The sequence below is a fragment of the Macrosteles quadrilineatus genome, unplaced genomic scaffold, assembly GCF_028750875.1.
Source record: "Macrosteles quadrilineatus isolate MER2022 unplaced genomic scaffold, UCM_ALF_1.0 Scaffold_4__1_contigs__length_99947679, whole genome shotgun sequence".
Classification (NCBI taxonomy): domain Eukaryota; kingdom Metazoa; phylum Arthropoda; class Insecta; order Hemiptera; family Cicadellidae; genus Macrosteles; species Macrosteles quadrilineatus.
This window is the reverse complement of record NW_026542597.1, coordinates 16,880,545-16,898,559: the sequence shown is the minus strand read 5'-3', so window position 1 is coordinate 16,898,559 and position 18,015 is coordinate 16,880,545. Positions and strand designations below refer to the sequence as shown.

The 18,015-nt window shown below is 34.8% G+C and overlaps 1 protein-coding gene across 1 annotated transcript in view; it reads right to left on the bottom strand.

Moving 5' to 3' along the window:
* LOC128991546 (diacylglycerol kinase eta-like) overlaps positions 1-18,015 on the bottom strand; it is a 139,608-nt gene that overhangs the window by 52,691 nt on the left and 68,902 nt on the right. The window contains exon 5 of the mRNA XM_054414529.1: positions 14,483-14,508. The gene's annotated coding sequence lies outside the window, so the exon portion shown is untranslated. The remainder of the gene's footprint in view (positions 1-14,482; positions 14,509-18,015) is intronic.

Genomic DNA, 18,015 nt, shown 5'->3' with positions numbered 1-18,015 from the left:
ATAAAATGTTTAATAGGAAACGTTATAACAACATTTAACAATACTTCATTAGGTATATCTAACTAATGGACAAATTAGAAGTGTTTCAATTTACATCTCAGAATCTCTATTGTCAACTAACATGTGCTCAGTATTGCAATAGACAACGTCTTCAAAACGTACAACAATATAGGCCCTACTAGGTGAATTACTCTACTCCAACACAGTATTGTAACTGTACAATATATTAGGTGGCGTTAATTTTTACAGAAAAAGAATCTCAGAGAAGAATTTTAAGAAATCAAACAGCTTTAAAAATGCATTAATAATACTTAGGCAAAAAGTTGTTTTTTCAAAATTATAGACAGAGTCACGAAATAAGACAGACTTGTTGCTCGCCACTCCCTGGCTCTACAAACACCGCCACTCCAAACAACACACTCCAAAAACTCGATTTTACTCTACAAAAATCGCCAGGCAAAATACACACAAAAGGTTTTTGTGACGAAGTAATCTTATAATTAATTTTGATAGCCCCAGGATTGCCTTTTATGACTAATAATGGTAGAAACGCATCTTGTCAGACAATCTGTTTATACACAAAACACGAAACGATAACAGATAGGCCTATCAATTCACGTGTGTATATTGCCGCGGGCAGGACTGGAAGTAAACTGAATCAGGTTATGACGGAAAGACGTGGTCTCTGGATTGTCGTCTGTGTTAACAAAAGCTGATATTGGACTAGTTGTAGTGACGGAGGAGAGTGTTGAAAATATAATGGGATTCATAATTGAGTTTTCCATTTAAAATTATTGACAATAATAACCAATTTATCCTGCTGGATATAAATGATGGTCTCGAAATTCTACAGTACTGCTCGAAAGGAAATTTATTAAATACTTTGATACATAAACCTAGGGACAGCGCAAAATTTTTGAGTGAAAACACTCAATTAATTATGAATCCCATTATACTTTTAACACTCTTCTCCTTCTCAGTCACTACAATTATAGTCCTATATCAGCTGGTGAAAACGCAGACGACAATCCAGAGACCACGTCTGTCCGCCATAACCTGAACCTGATTCAGTTTACTTCCAGTCCTGACGACGGCAATATATACGCGTGAATTGATAGGCCTATCTGTAATCGATTCGTGTTTTGTGTGGTGGAGGTAAAGAACCACCAAAACATATGTAGCAAATAAAATTCGACACTGACACTAGTATATTAAGGATTGTCTGACAAGGTGCGTTTTTACCATTCTTATCTTAATTACGAATGGCAAAATGTTGTTGGCGTTGATAGTGAGCTACACTTAGAAACACTATTTCGGGCTGCTTATACAAAATTATTCATTCATTTTGACAGCTAGCAAAAAAATATCCCCCCCAAAATCCCCTCAAAAAAAGTCCCCCCCAAAAATTCCTGTGGCGCAAACGCGCCACAGTACCCCCCCTCTGGGCACCCCTGCATACTACATGCAATTAATTTTATTGTTAGCCTAAATTAAATGTTTAGTTAGTAATGCATACCACTACATATTCTATTGTGTTTTGTCAATTAAATAACAACGCACTGTTTGAGATCAATAGCTTACGTTATTTAAAGTAGTTTTGCAATTAGGTATGGGGAAAAATGAACTAATACTAAGAATAAGAAATTAATGTTTTAGTCCAGAAAGACAAATACTAGCGTATAGGCACACATGTAAAATGTAGATCACATGGTGGAAAACAAGTTAATAATAGGTTATATAACTACCATAATTCATTAAATTCATCTTTTGCCAGGTACATAATGAATGAATTCCCATGATCTCTAGAGAATCTATTCCGCTGTGGTAGTACACACGATTACTAGAAAAGGTAGTAAATATTATTTAGTTTTAATTGTGTTGTAATAAAATTTAAAAATAATTCTTATGCAGTTTATTTGTATAACTATTCAATAAATTATATATAACTATGAGAAATACCTGAATTTGAGCGTGTGCTCAGTTCAATATAAACAAGTATATTACTGTGAATAATAGATCGAAACATTAGAATAAATGTACTAACATGCTGCATCTACTGATGCTACTTATGACATATTTTATTTTTGTTTGAATAACAAACTCAAGTAACCTAAAAACAGTTTTAATTCTATGTGGTAAAGTTTAATCCCGGATGTCTGTGAGGTACGTCCTATTGCATAGTTAACTTGTTTGCCTTTGTCTGGTGGTATGCGGGCGCGGGATTCTGTTCCTTTGAACCCCAAGACATTGCTTTGGTTTGTACCTTGCATTTGCATAGCTACTTAGTTTAGAATAGATTAAACAACACTTTGTGCTGCATACTAATTTTTAATTGTTAGGTGATACAGTTTTAGTGTGCGTATTTTAAAATTTTATAATTTGTTACGGGTTTTGTTGAAGATGCATTTGATCGAAGTAGTTATCGAGTAATATTGATTTTTCCAACGAAATAATTATATTATCACGCAAAACGTTACTTAATGGATTAATTTGAAAAAGAAGTATCAAAATCAAATTACTGCCTGGCCAAATTAGAGTTCAGTTGTCGCTGACATACTTAACGAGTTTTCATTCGAACACATTTGGATTTCAGTTTGATTGCCAATTGACTAAAAAGAGTTTCAGTGAGCCAAATGTTAACTGGTAAATTCACTTTAAACTTTCGCAATCAGTTAGGTGACGTTTATGGATTGATCTAAGTACTACGCTTCCTAATGGGAAAATGAATTCAATTTTCGAATGGGATAACTTTTGACATGTGATGAATTACTAAGCCGCATCATGCATTAGAACTCACATCGTTTTACCTCTGGTGGTAAAGCTGTTGTTAAAACATGATTCCAATAGAAGTTTGTATGCCTTACTGTTGTTGAGATTACCAAATACAGGGAGAATCTACAAGCAAAATAATTAATTCGTAGTTTTTTTTTTGTAAAAAATGGGTATTACAAAGAAAATCAAAGTTAACCATGGCATGGACAAACATTCATTTTTTGAATGACACATTCGCCTCTGGGCTGGTACCAGAACTTAAAGATACTCTTAAAAATAAACGTTTAACTATTGTATTCATAATAACACAAAAACCCGTAAAATCTAAACTGTGAACTGTGCAAGAAAACTTAGGTCTTTTCAGCGGCACGTACCAACTTAGATTTTTTTTTGTTGGGGAACGGTCCAAACCCAGAACTTGTTACTATGTAATCATCAGGTAAACTGTTTGATCAATATCAACAAAGTGGCTTTGCTTTGCTTGTTATTTTGTAGGCCTTTTTGGCTAAACAGTGGAGGTCAAAATCAGACCCCTCATTGTGGCTATGATAGTTTTTTCATATACTTTGTTAACTGGTATTAAATTTAGACAATTAAAATGTCAGGTTTGCAATTAGAGAAACAATTCACGAAGATAAATTTGGTAAACGAATAGGGGGACATATGCACAGGGCGATACTTTTACATTTCATTTTGCTGTCGAATAACTGACCGGATTGAGCAGTCGATCAGTTTGTTTAGGGTACAGATAAATGCAGGTTAACTGTTTCAAATGTGTTACAGAGTGTAATCTTAATCTTGTTCTTTAGGCGAGAACAACCAAGAATGACAAAGAGATATATACAAGACTTGGAGACCGGAGATTGTGCCAATTTGGCACCGAGAATCTTGCAACGTCGTCACGTCGTGCGTCTTACATCACTATAATGTCACGAATCCAAATCAGATCTTGGTAAAGATTTCTTTTTTTAAATTAAACATGTTAAATAACTTCTCAATTTGAATGGAAGTTTTATTGTGTTTAGGCAATTTAAGAAAGTACGTCTAATAACACTTAAATCCCGTATTATATTTCACTACAATACAGTAATCGTCTTAGCCATTGGCAGTAGCCCATAGCTTATTACTAGACTTCCCATGTAATGTAAAATTTGAAGCCACGAAAATATGTTAAGTTCAGGACCATCTCAACAGAGGGTACTATCATTGTTTAAGTGTTACAATAAAAGGCGTCAATAAGTTTCAAAGTTTGTGGTTTATTCATTAAGTTCCTTAGTTTCAATATACTGTTTAATTCCTACCATAAGGCTACCTAGTGTAATGAAGACATTTTAGAAGGGTTGGAAGATTTTTAGACGTGGTAAATTTAATTTCTCAAACTCTTAAGTACATAAGTTAATTTGTAATGTAATACTAAATGTATAATATTTTTTGCCAATATATAATAATTTGTTAATACATAATATATCTGTATTGGCCTTTTTCAACTTTTAAATTTAGTATTGCATTACAATAAATTGTCAATATCTGCAAAATTAAATAATTTGTTTTACTAAATTGTACAGGAAATGCTTTTTTTTTTTAGGACGAAGGCAATAATAAACAAACAAATACGCCTGTTATTTTCTAAAAATAAATTTTCGAATATTGGAACTGTTGACAAGACAACAAGGAATTCTACAGCCACCGGCGTGCGCTGAGGCGGAAAATTTCTTTGACCTAGAAACTGGCGTTTTAATTACGAGAAATAAATAAGTTTCCTTGAAATAAGAATAATAATCACAAACTTTGCAACTCCCAATCCATCCTTAAACACACATTACCTTTAACTTATGATAACACCTACATTTTACATATTTTACTCAACGGATAAATGAATCTGACATGCTAAATGTTGAAATAGGGTTATACAACTAATTGAGATAGGAACGTGTGCGTATTTTAGCCGAAATATGAGTGAAGGCTGAGTGTAGAACATCGATCTCTATAGAGATCGATGGTGTAGAATGGTGTGAGATGATCTGTGTAGTTTTTAATGACTAAGATCAGCTATTTAATTGGCATGGACAATTTATTTAAAGCCCAATGATCAAGGAGAGCTGGGTCCAGTTTCGAACCATCATAAAAAGCTACTGACTTCAGGATCGATCCAGCAACATTTTTATTGCTAGGCAAGCACTATATACTCAGCTACCAAGCCAGTGAATGGTCACCCCCCAGTGAATGGTCACCCCCCAGTGAATGGTCACCCCCATTCAATAGTCACCCCCCATTCAATGGTCACCCACTAGTGAATGGTCACCCTCCAGTGAATGGCCACCCCCAGTGAATGGTCACCCCCCAGTGAATAGTCCCCCCAGTGAATGGTCTCCCCCCATTCAATGGTCATCCCCCAGTGAATGGTCTCCCCCCATTCAATGGTCACCCCCCAGTGAATGGTCTCCCCCCATTCAATAGTCACACCCCATTCAATGGTCACCCACCAGTGAATGGTCACCCACCAGTGAATGGCCACCCCCAGTGAATGGTCACCCCCCAGTGAATAGTCCCCCCACCCCCCAGTGAATGGTCTCCCCCATTCAATAGTCACCCCCCATTCAATGGTCACCCACCAGTGAATGGTCATCCCCCAGTGAATGGCCACCCCCAGTGAATGGTCACCCCCCAGTGAATAGTCCCGCCTGTGAATGGTCACCCCCGAGTGAATGGTCTCCCCCCATTCAATGGCCACCCCCAGTGAATGGTCTCCCCCCATTCAATGGCCACCCCCAGTGAATGGTCTCCCCCCATTCAATGGCCACCCCCAGTGAATGGTCTCCCCCCATTCAATGGTCACCCCCCATTCAATGGCCACCACCAGTGAATGGTCACCCCCCAGTGAATAGTCCCCTCAGTGAATGGCTACCCCCAGTGAATGATAGTTTTGAATGGACAGCACATTAAGCTTTTTGTTTTACTTAGTCTATCACAAACTTGCTGTTATTATACTGCCACGAGTTTTATGACCGTCCAAAGACACCTAAACCGCCACCATCGTTGGAGGGGATTATAAGGGTCAGTTTTGCCATTGAATATATAGGATTTTAAAACACCTAAATCGCCACTCGGGTTCCACCAGGTGGCGAGGAATGTTTTGAAAATATTTATCCCTCTAGTTAAAAACGTCTGAAAAGAGGATTATGGTTTCACTGTAAAATGAAATAAAGAGTCTACTTTTACTATTCAAGTTAACGTTATAGTTACGTTGCTTTCACGTAGTAGTGTAAAGATCAGGTCACTGGCTTGCAGGTGTTTGCCAAATCAATATGTTAATGTTAACGCCTGCCTGACATCTATTAAACCTAGCGAGCCGGGAAATGTCAATATCATATTAGATTAATACAGGATCAATACCCAACATTCTCACAAACATACACTTAAGAAGTGATAACTATTGAAAAACTGTTATTTCACACCTCATTGATAAAATGTATCCTTGGGAGGACAAGACTTTGATATCGATACGCAAATATAACTATGAAACATTAAACACTTCTTTTGTAATGCTAATGTATTCGAATCTTGAAGTGTAATTTTGTATAAATCTCACGCGTATTTAATGACACGCCCACTTGGGGATAAGGATTGGGTATAAAAGTGAGACGGGTGTTAATTGATATAAATGTTCATGGTTTATTAATGGTATAAGATGCAAGTGGCTTAGATCCACGCAGCGCAGAGTGATTAGATGCTATATACTGTTGGAACGCGGTTGGTGCAGCGATTGGAGCACATATTTCTCGAGTGCACGGGTTCGACTCCCGAAAATCACCGGTGGCTTTTAGCGTAATAATTTATGAACTTGAAAAAAATAAAAAAAGCTACATACAAAAGATCTTACGGAAGTTCAAGTAAACCCATGTAAAATTATCAATAGTGCGATGATTTGATGCCAGGTGTGGTTACAATGTATTCTTTACTTGTATTCAAGTCCAGAGATATACGGGTGATTGTGGACTAGGAGCATTGCGGACACATCATTAACACGGAAAATTGCGGACACTAGGGATTGCTGCTACCTGACAAGGGTCTACAAAATATTTCACCGGAACATTACGGACATGCATCTACGACGGGAAAAAGGGGACGGGGGACGGGGGCCACAGATATTTTTCAGTTTGAAATTAATACTCTGTCATAGAACTCAACTCCAGATGTTTAAGTGGCCCTTGCACATGATAGATATGGATGCCTATCTATGCGTTGATAGTATAAATGAAACAATAGAAGTGTAGGGCCTATGCAGGGTCGAAAAATATACTCTGCACTTTTTACAGACATTCCCACAAAAGATATTAAAGACAAGAAGTAAATATCTAAACTAAAACCATTTGCTCAAAGCATACACTGCCGAAAAACATGTAGCCTATAACGAATACAAAAATAATATTGTAATAAGGCATAAACTTTAAAAATACACCATACAACCGAATTTGAATAATTAATGATATCCTTATAATAAATATCTTAAACGTACATCTTACTAATATTATATTGTAGTATATACAAATAAATATCATGAATTGTGTATCTTTTAATAAGAAGTTGAGCCGGAGGAAAATGAAAGAACACGGAACAAAAATGAGAGGGAGAAAACCAACAATGGCAACAATAGAACTAATCTGGCGTGTCCTTTGATCTATTGTTCCATTTTCCTATTGGCCTATTGTTCCATTGTTGTGCTAAGGTGTAAACAATGAGGCATACAATGAACAGCACCTGATTATATGCCGTATCGACTGGAATGCTTTGTTTGGTAAACAATCTAATAAACCTCTATGAGACAAACGTGCCGAAGCTGAAAAAGGAAATTTAAAAAATACCCCCGTCACAGCAAACCTGCAAGCGAATTCCATTTGCCTGATTTTGCTATCACTTAAATCTATTTAATAGCATTAGGTTTAACGAGTACCTAGGTTTGCTGTTACAGGGGGGGGGGTGTGTTTTTAGTAAAATATGAATAGCTTAGTATAAATTAAAGAAATTGGCCAGTTTTGATCAACAAACATCAGGAAATTAGCAAACTAAAAAAGTTTACTTATCCTCCATAAGTATAATGTGAGAATTTTAAATTAAAAATTTTATGAATTTTCTACGTAACCAATAATCACACAAAACAATGACCAGTTTTACTAACTGAATTTTTAAAAGTGAAGAGTTTGGAAAAATCTACCATTGATTGTATAATTTGATCGTTTTAATCTAGTAGTATTTTATCTAGGGCCATAATTATGTTATAGGCCTATGCTCAGGCTGAAATGTGTTTTACCATATAGAAAGGGTTTTACTCCAATATTTCTGGGTCAAAGCCAAATGGAACAATCTTGATAAGACTGACGAAAGGTCCCCGTTTAATCTCAAAGCTATAAATTCTTTCCACATAATATTTTTATTTTAGGACTAAAGTATTTCGCCAAAATATAAATATACATGAGCACATGAACGACCGTTCGTGTTAATTGTACACAATCTTTTATTTACATGTTTTATTTTATAAAATATATATTTAATGGGTTTTTCGATTTTAGAATCTGAAATAGATATCCATCTTTTTAGCAAACAATAAAAAAATAACATAGTTCATTGCACTACCCAAAAAGTATGCTGCAGTCTATAGTTGTATTTTACAAACATCCTTGTTTGGACAATGTATATTACAAAACAAGATTCAATTACAAGTGTAATAAAACCAAATAAAGACATTAAAATCCGAAACTCACTCGGAAAAGATATAAACGAACGACATCAAAAAGGGTATATAACACGACCTGCAGATTATTTCCGTAATTTCATAGTAGCGAAAATAGATTTTCGCCGATGAGTTGATTACATAATGCCATGATATATCGACTGATATAAATAATATAATATACTACAATAATTAATTATATATAGTATGTTAAAGCGTATTCAAATATTGGCTGTTATAAACCAAACCCCTTTTCTTAACAGCTGATTATAAAGTGTGCATGATGCGCTAGTTTGGGTTTATTATTTGATCATTTTTGTTTTTGAACGGTTGCGATGTATTTTTATGTTACTACGAGTGTTCGTCGGTGTACATTATAATGTAATGAGTGTTAGTACTGTATTTGTATCGTGTAGTGTTTGTGGCTGTGTTTTAAGCCTATGTCACATTGGCTACTTAGTAGTTGCTATTTCGCTAGCTGCTAGTAAAGTAGCGTAGTGTGACACAGGCTTTAGTATACATTTACTTAAATTGATTAGTGTCAAGTGACTTATTCGGTGATATTATTGGTTGATATTCCTGTGACGACATGTATGTTTGTTCTTATGATTCACTGCAGTATGCTGGTAGGTTGGTATTTTTTCTACTACCTATTTTTATTCATTCGATTCATTTTTAAAGATAACAAAAACTAAAAATATCTACCAGTACAGTAGTTTATTTATTTTACTCCGCCAATAGAACATAAATCGTTATTTGTACAACTAGTGAGAAAAGTGAGCAATTGACTCACTCGAGAGAAATCCTTAATCGAGGAATGGTTCCTCGAGTGAGGCAATTTACTTTGAACTCGAGTTGCACATTATACTTTTCCTACAGTTACCATAAAACATTGGTGAAGAAACATAACCTATTTTTACACAGAAGTGAACTTTTAATATTACATTTAATGTGAAGTGACAAATACAACAGTACAACAGCTGACCAGCTGATTTACAGCCAGTGCTGCCAACGTATTTCGCGCGCATACGACGTTGCCTGCATGTTACGCGTTCACTATTTTTCGTGCCTTCACGTTGCTAATCTGGAGTGAGACAAAGTAATTAGAGTGAGACAATGTTAACATTGTCTCACTGATGAGCGAATGCTCACTTTGTGAGCATATGCTTTTTGTGTATGCATATGTCTCACTTTGCTTTCTCAAATCAGTGAGAGAACATGAACATTGTTAGGTAACTGTAGGAAAAACATTTGTATGTCACTCTTTCTGACAGATTTGGTAAACAAATATTATTTTAAAGGACATCACCAATTTTATTTATCTGGTTTGTTTAAAAAATCAAGTAATTATTTTCGCCTGTAATGAATTATCGCTCAAGGACGTAAAGTGGAACGTGATATTCCAAGTTCCGATTGAAGTGCGACGCTAGATATTGCGTCGTGCATTCCAGAGCTCAATTCATCGTCACAATAGACAATTCCATCATATTATGGAATGGCTGATCGAAGACTTATTAAAAACTAATAGCTTTGCCCGTGCCCTAAAATGTAGTACCATAGAGAAAGGTTTATTCCTAATAGTTAGAAAGAATTGTAATAATAGGAAGAAGAGATAATTATAGGAACAGAAAGAAAGTAAGTACAGTAACATGCTACTATATTTGACACACATGAGGAATATGCGTGGGAAATAAGTTCTGTTACTAAAAACGTTGTTAACGAAGTGTAATGTAACCCAAAGGGTTAGCGGCAAACTTAGCTTGTGATGGTGTTTTGTAGATTCCTTCCAGAACTTGTATCATTTACAACTTCTTACATGAAAATTGGAGAAGTTTTCTGAATATAAAGAGCATCTTAAGTGAGTTTATACGGAAATGACTTAGATTATGTATTTTTTTATTTTGCAGATAGACATAGGTATCAACAAATTGTTTTTCGATTGTTTTAGAAGATTTCACTACAGAAAATGAGGTATTACTGTAACCTTTTCAATTTGGTGTCCCCTGAGGCCATAAAGACTAGGCTATTAGTTTAAATTGTGTATATATGTTTTACAATTGTAGCATGTATGTGTGTGTGAGCATATTAGCAGAGCTGGATAAACTTGATTGAGTTGTCGAATCAGCAAGATCAGGTGATATGAATAGGGTGCTTTGGTGGTTTAAAAGTTATCAAAAACAGTTTTTTCAAGTTTTTACCTTTTAAACATAATAATACCCAATTGTCATTGCCACCATCATGTAGAGCTTAAAAAACAAATAATTTAGTATACTAAAGTACTGTTGTACAATTAAAGGTTACGGAGATAATTTCAAAAGAATATACACTTTAATTTCTTATCTTATTCTTATTGAGAAAAAGAAAACTGCTATAATTTGCTTATGGATATATTTTGACCAAATTTGAAAAATTTATTGATTTAATCATGAACTATTACATTTGGTAAAAACACGTTTCCCTTCCTCATAGCAGCAAACCTAAGTGCTCGTTTACCTAAATTACTTGTTTCAAACAGTAAAAGTGGTTGTTGAAAGTACCTCTGTCGCATTTGACAGATCAAGATAGGACAATAACGTGTTGACTGACAAGATATCTTACAATGACAACACTGTTGGTAACAATGTAAACTAGACCTATCTAACTCCATTGTTGGTGACGTCTTCCGTCAAATGAACAATGCAACACCTGAAAGGACGCTTTGGTGATGTCAGACATTGTTAGTTGTAAATTAGGTTCTAACTGAACAATGATCCAATGATCGTCAAATGGCAGAACACTTGGTTAATTCAATAACTTATATTATAATTACACGATTAAAATGATGATAGTGGAGTAGCAGTGATGGAAGCATAGTTTATTTGAATTATTTTGTTATACTGCAGCAAAAACGGAAAACCCACGAGTTTCGGTGCTGAATTAGTCTCTAGGGGGAAAATAATCAGTCCTGTGAGGAGCTGTGCTTTTCTCAATCTTTGAAATTCGTCCTCAATTTTTTCTAAAGTAAATACATTAAAGATTAACACTGTGACGCAGGCTAGAAACACTCACAAATTTTTCATAATTCGTCGTTACAATGTATACAACGACATAGAGTAATTGAAACTCCCCCTATTCAAAAAACTTGCTGGTTTCTTAAATCAAACGTCCAAAGGGTTTACTGTCCGATAAACAAAGATAACTTTCCACTTAAACTAAGTAAACGGCAAATATTAGACTAGTACAGCCAACTCAGGACTCTTGTCCAACTTCGTTTCAATTGCTCCGTTGAACCATCGTAGAGTTTACGTGATTGTAAGGGTCTATCCAACTTGGTTCTTTAAAATCTTAAAACTTTTGTTAAGTTGTCACTTTGTTTTTTATAACATCTGACAAACTAGTTCAAGTGACGTGAAAGACATTTAACGCTTGGAAATATCGCGATAGGATTATTATTGTAAGAAATATCCGTTGCTTTTATAAGTTCTCTTATACAAAAGGAGTTCTCGAATACAGAGAAAGTTCTCCAATATAGAGGATCTCCTACAATATAGAGGAAGTCCTCAAATACGGAGGAAGTTCTGTAATATAGAGGAAGTCCTCTAATATAGAGGAAGTCCTCAAATATGGAGGAAGTTCTGTAATATAGAGGAAGTCCTCTAATATGGAGGAAGTTCTGTAATATAGAGAATGTCCTCTATATAGATGGAGTCCTCAAATATGGAGGAAGGCCTCTAATATGGAGGAAGTTCTGTAATATAGAGGAAGTTCTCTAATATAGAGGAAGTTCTGTAATATAGAGGAAGGCCTCTAATATAGAGGATGTCCTCTATATAGAGGGAGCCCTCAAATATGGAGGAAGGCCTCTAATATAGAGGATGTCCTCTATATAGAGGGAGCCCTCAAATATGGAGGAAGGCCTCTAATATAGAGGAAGTTCTGTAATATAGAGGAAGGCCTCTAATATAGAGGATGTCCTCTATATAGAGGGAGTCCTCAAATATGGAGGAAGGCCTCTAATATGGAGGAAGTTCTGTAATATAGAGGAAGTTCTCTAATATAGAGGAAGTTCTGTAATATAGAGGAAGGCCTCTAATATAGAGGAAGGCCTCTAATATAGAGGAAGGCCTCTAATATAGAGGATGTCCTCTAATATAGAGGATGTCCTCTATATAGAGGGAGCCCTCAAATATGGAGGAAGGCCTCTAATATGGAGGAAGTTCTGTAATATAGAAGAAGTTCTCTAATATAGAGGAAGTTCTGTAATATAGAGGAAGGCCTCTAATATAGAGGATGTCCTCTATATAGAGGGAGCCCTCAAATATGGAGGAAGGCCTCTAATATAGAGGAAGTTCTGTAATATAGAGGAAGGCCTCTAATATAGAGGATGTCCTCTATATAGAGGGAGCCCTCAAATATGGAGGAAGTTCTGTAATATAGAGGAAGTTCTCTAATATAGAGGAAGTTCTGTAATATAGAGGAAGGCCTCTAATATAGAGGATGTCCTCTATATAGAGGGAGCCCTCAAATATGGAGGAAGGCCTCTAATATAGAGGAAGTTCTGTAATATAGAGGAAGGCCTCTAATATAGAGGATGCCCTCTATATAGAGGGAGTCCTCAAATATGGAGGAAGGCCTCTAATATGGAGGATGTCCTCTATATAGAGGATGTCCTCAAATACAGATGAAGTCCTCTAATATGAAGGAAGTCCTCTAATACAGAGGAAGTTGTCATCGTCTTGGTGATATCTCCTTTATTATTTGATATTGATGGTCAATTTTTTATATGCAAAATGGCATTATGGCATTAATACAAAGCCTTGGCCTTACCAAATTCCCATTGGTTGATTTAACCAACCAGGTAGTCGGCACATACGTTTTATGGCCTGACCAATAAACCAACAGCCCAGTTTTGCTAATCAGCAAAAATAGTACTTTGTTTTAAGTGCGAGTTCGTTGAAAATTCATGTATAGGAAATGGACTTTGTGTACTTTTGTAAGAATAGGTTTTGTGTAAAAATATTTGTGTAAAATGAGTGTATCAGTAAAAATAAAACTTGTGCAGTTTAAATTGGGTGGATACGAAAGTTTTCAGAAATGCTTCTTGTTTTAAGCTTATTCGTGGGATTTATTTTAAATGGAATAAAATATTTTCAATACAGTTTGCTACACCAAGTAATATTTTTATAATATAATTTTAATTAGTGACCATCTAAAAATGTTGACATGGAGTAATTTAATTTAATCATAGAATTTGGAAAAAACTACATATAAATTAGATTGTACGTTTGAATAGTATGTGCGTCGTTAATATACAGGGTGTCCCGGAACTCTCTACCAATATTTTAGGGCATTGCTCCTGGGTAAGAAACATAAATAAATATTATATTTAAACTGTGCGGAAGTCCTTAGTTACTCATACAGCCACCATTTTGTTTTTTTCAGTTATTAATGTTTTTTCTAAAGAATGGTTAAAGATATGAAATGGAAACTTTGCACAAACATTTATGACAGCTAGACAAAGCTACAAAAACATTATGACGATTTTTCAAATTCATAAAACAAAATGGCGGCCATTTAAAATTTTTGTAAAATCAATGGTTTTTGAGTTATTTAAGAAAGAAAATTTTAAATGCCGCCATTTTGTTTTATGAATTTGAAAAATCGTCATTATTTTTTTGTAGTTTTGTCTACTTGTCATAAATGTTTGTGCAAAGTTTCCATTTCGTATGTTTAACCATTCTTTAGAAAAAAAATTAATAACTGAAAAAAAACAAAATGGCGGCTGTGTGAGTAACTAAGGACTTCCGGACAATTTAAATATGATATTTAGGTACGTTTCTTACCCAGGATCAATGCCCTAAAATATTGGTAGAGAGTTCCGGGACACCCTGTATTATACTAATAGTACTGTAGTTAGTATACACAGTTGGTTACATAGTTAGTTTGACTTGACTATATAGGTTAGTAGGATATAGTTACATATAGGTTAGTATATATACTTACGTGTCCAGGTCGGGAAATCTTTAAATCTGAAACAAAATAGAGTATTATTAACCATATATTTTAAAATGTGTTATCATATTTACAAGCATTAAAAAACAACCCTAAAGTTTTATTCTAACATCAATGCATGGAGAATTTTAAAATAACCGTGCCATATAAATTTTAATTTTAAATAGATAAATAGTTGGTAAAAGAGTTTTTTTGTGATCACCTTTATGTATGGATATAGCTATTAAAATTGCAACAAAATACTTTATTATGGGCTGTAGAAATGCAAACAAAATACATCTCTATACATTAATAGGCAAGCATGTTTCTTGAAAACCTTTTGTCTCAACTCGTATGCATCACAGGGAAAATCTACACATAGTGTTTAGAAATATTTTTTCCTGTAGATGTGCAGAATCCCTTTATAAATTAAAAAATAAGCACAAAAAATTAATTTAAAAAACATGGGCCTTGTGGGTTGCCATTTTGGTGACAAAATAACAACGAAATATACCCAGAAAATGAAAACAAATTGAAGAAATTCTAATCATATGTTTTATTTACTGCGTTGGGTGAAAATAGAGAAGTCTGCACGTTACATATCTTTGGTCGAGTTTTCGACCACTGGACGACCTCTAGTCTATTTTTAAGCAAATGTCCACATACTCAAACTACACACGTGAAACCAGAACTTTCAAAGTATTATTTCAGTATTTTAATATGAAAACAACCAACAATCATTCATATGCAATGTGACACCTTTTCAAACATAAAAGGACACTGTCCTCGTTTGAATTCAACGTTAATTCAATCCACTTTTCATCCATATTTATTTTCTTTTATATAACTACCAATAAAACACATTTTTGAAATTCGTGAAAGGAAATGTTTGTGTTCGTTACTAGGTTGTATCAAAGTTTGAAATATGCAAAAATATCAAATGATAATGCATCATATATTTAGACCGTTTTGCATTTTCATTTAATTCACAATCTAAAGCCGACGCGTATTTCATTTACATATTGTTGGCGTGGCGTGCTGCTCTACTCTATTGCGTGGTTTGATAATCGAATTAAATCATAGGTTTACATTAATGTGAAGCTAATGCGTATTCTAAGCTTTCCAATATTTAATTTCAATAAGATAAGCTTAGAAATGGGCAAGTTATTTATTTTGCAGTCTTAAACATGGACAAATCAATTGAAGCTGAAACGAAATTTGCATTTACGCAGTTTATTTTACGAGGATAATACTTGTATGAAATTGGGGCTGTGTTTGGTATGCCGTGCGTTCTGTCCTTTTTATTTACACCTTTAAATAGTGCTGTAGTAGCTTTAACAAAGAATGTTTAATTTCATTTCAATTTCCTATTATCAAGATTCCGTTGGGTGCAGGAGATCCCTTAGGATCCCTTAGGGAGATTAAGGGAATGGCCAGGGAATAATAAAGAAAATGTCAGGGCTCATGAAGTATCTGGGATTTTATGAAGATTGAGCTTCTGCAATGAGGATTCACAAAGCGGAATAGGAGCGTTGCAATCCTATGGAAATTAGCCTGACCTTCAATAAATAAACGGTATCAACTAACTGGCACACACTTTCTCCCGTTAGCTTGTCAAAAACCCCGAATTTTATGGGTGAATTTACTTTAGTTTCAATACTTTCAATAACTTTTGAACGGTAATTTTCACTGTAACGGGGCCAGAGCCCAGTCAATTAAGGGGTTTATTCACAACTAATAGGGAAAACTGGATTTCCCCTGATGATAGACCATGATAAGAGGTACATTTTCGCAAAAGTCCCCACTGTTATACCTTTTTTCCCCTTTACCCCTTTTCCCCAACCTGCCATTTGCAAGCTTTCGCTATAACGCGCATATCTCAGTTGTTGTTCGTCCAAAAATTGTTTCCTTTTTTTGTTATGTTTGTCTATATACGTACTACAAATCCTATCATGCATAGAGCCTGTTTTTAGTCTTTATTGACCGGGCTACTAGTACCAATTTGTTTAGTTTGAAGGACATAACGCACTAATATTTTATAAATATTGTTCTTTAATAAATATTGTTGTTTAAAACCACCTTCCTCAAAACGGATATTTCCACCAAAAACTCAAACGAAAATTTTGATGAAAAAACCTGTTAAAAAAATTTTCTCTCCCTATACTATGTATTGGGAGAGACAGTTTAAAGACTGCGCAACAAAGTAGTAACTTCCTGACTAGCTACAAAACACCCCTTTTCCTTATCGTGCTTTGAGCAGGTAATGGAGGGAGTAGTATTCTGTTGTATTGGGTGCAAAACTTTAATCAGGGTAAAAGCCTCGGAACAGTTGAGTGAAGGTGTGTAAACAGATATGTCTAGATATCAGGGTCAACAAGGCGGAACACACTGATAACATGGATCAGATACATTTCACAGTTTAACATTTTAATTATTCTATGCGCATTGTTCGTAAGCAGTTTTAAAATGGTTTGATCCCTTGATAATCAAATGGACGAGTTTAAAGAAAATAACATTGTCTTTTAGCAGATTTTCCTTATAGGTCTCGTGGTAACACCTAGACCTGGGACAGATTTGAATTTATGGTGATTTTGGCTTATAGGGACATCAAAATGATTAATTTTTTTAATTTTAATGTCTCTAGAAGCCAAAATTACCATAAATTCAATGTATATGTATTTTGGAAATGATAGTGAATATGGTTACTATTTTCATATTTAAACACATTTTTTGTGAGTACACTTTTATTAAGTTTAAATTTTTGTAGCCTAAGTGCTGTCAGGGCGATAACTTAATGAAATTTGGCACAAATGTACACCTACAATGATTCAAACGAGTCCGCGAATCAGCATGATCGGACAATGGGAACGATGTTTTATGGGATAAAATACTTTTTCCCCATTTTCAACCCCCAATTTCTGACCGATGTACAGGGTGATTCAAAAAGGACTTTACAACTTTTAAAATTAATATAAATATTATTAAACAAGGTGCAGAGCTGGTTTTGGTGTTCTTTTAAAGGAAAACACTTCAAGTTTTTTTACCTTAAACTAAAGATATTCTATGTGACTTCCGTTGGATTTGGGGAAAATAATTATTTAGGTATGAAAAAATAGTGAAACCCGTAAAAGATTTGATAAAATTTACAAAATGTTGAAAGTAGGGCATTTTTTGATGGTGAAGGAGTGTGATGTTCGAAAAACGCCTAATTAGTGTCTTGTAGGAAATTAAATTCCGAACCTCCGTTTTTCCCTCAAATCTTTTCTAGCTCTTACCGTTTTCAAGCTATAGCCGTTTGAAAAAACCGTGTTTTGTCGTTTTCAGAGGTCCGCCATTTTGAACTTTTGGGGGGGGGGGGTTAAAATTTGAAAATGCGACTTTTTGGAATTTTATGGGTGGTTTGGGACCAAGAACTACAAGTGTGCGAAATTTCAACTCTCTAGCACATCTAGAAGTGGGTGTATCGCACTCCTTCCACGTCAAAAAAAGCCCTACTTTCAAAGTTTTGTAAATTTCTCTCAAATTTTTTACGATTTCACTATTTT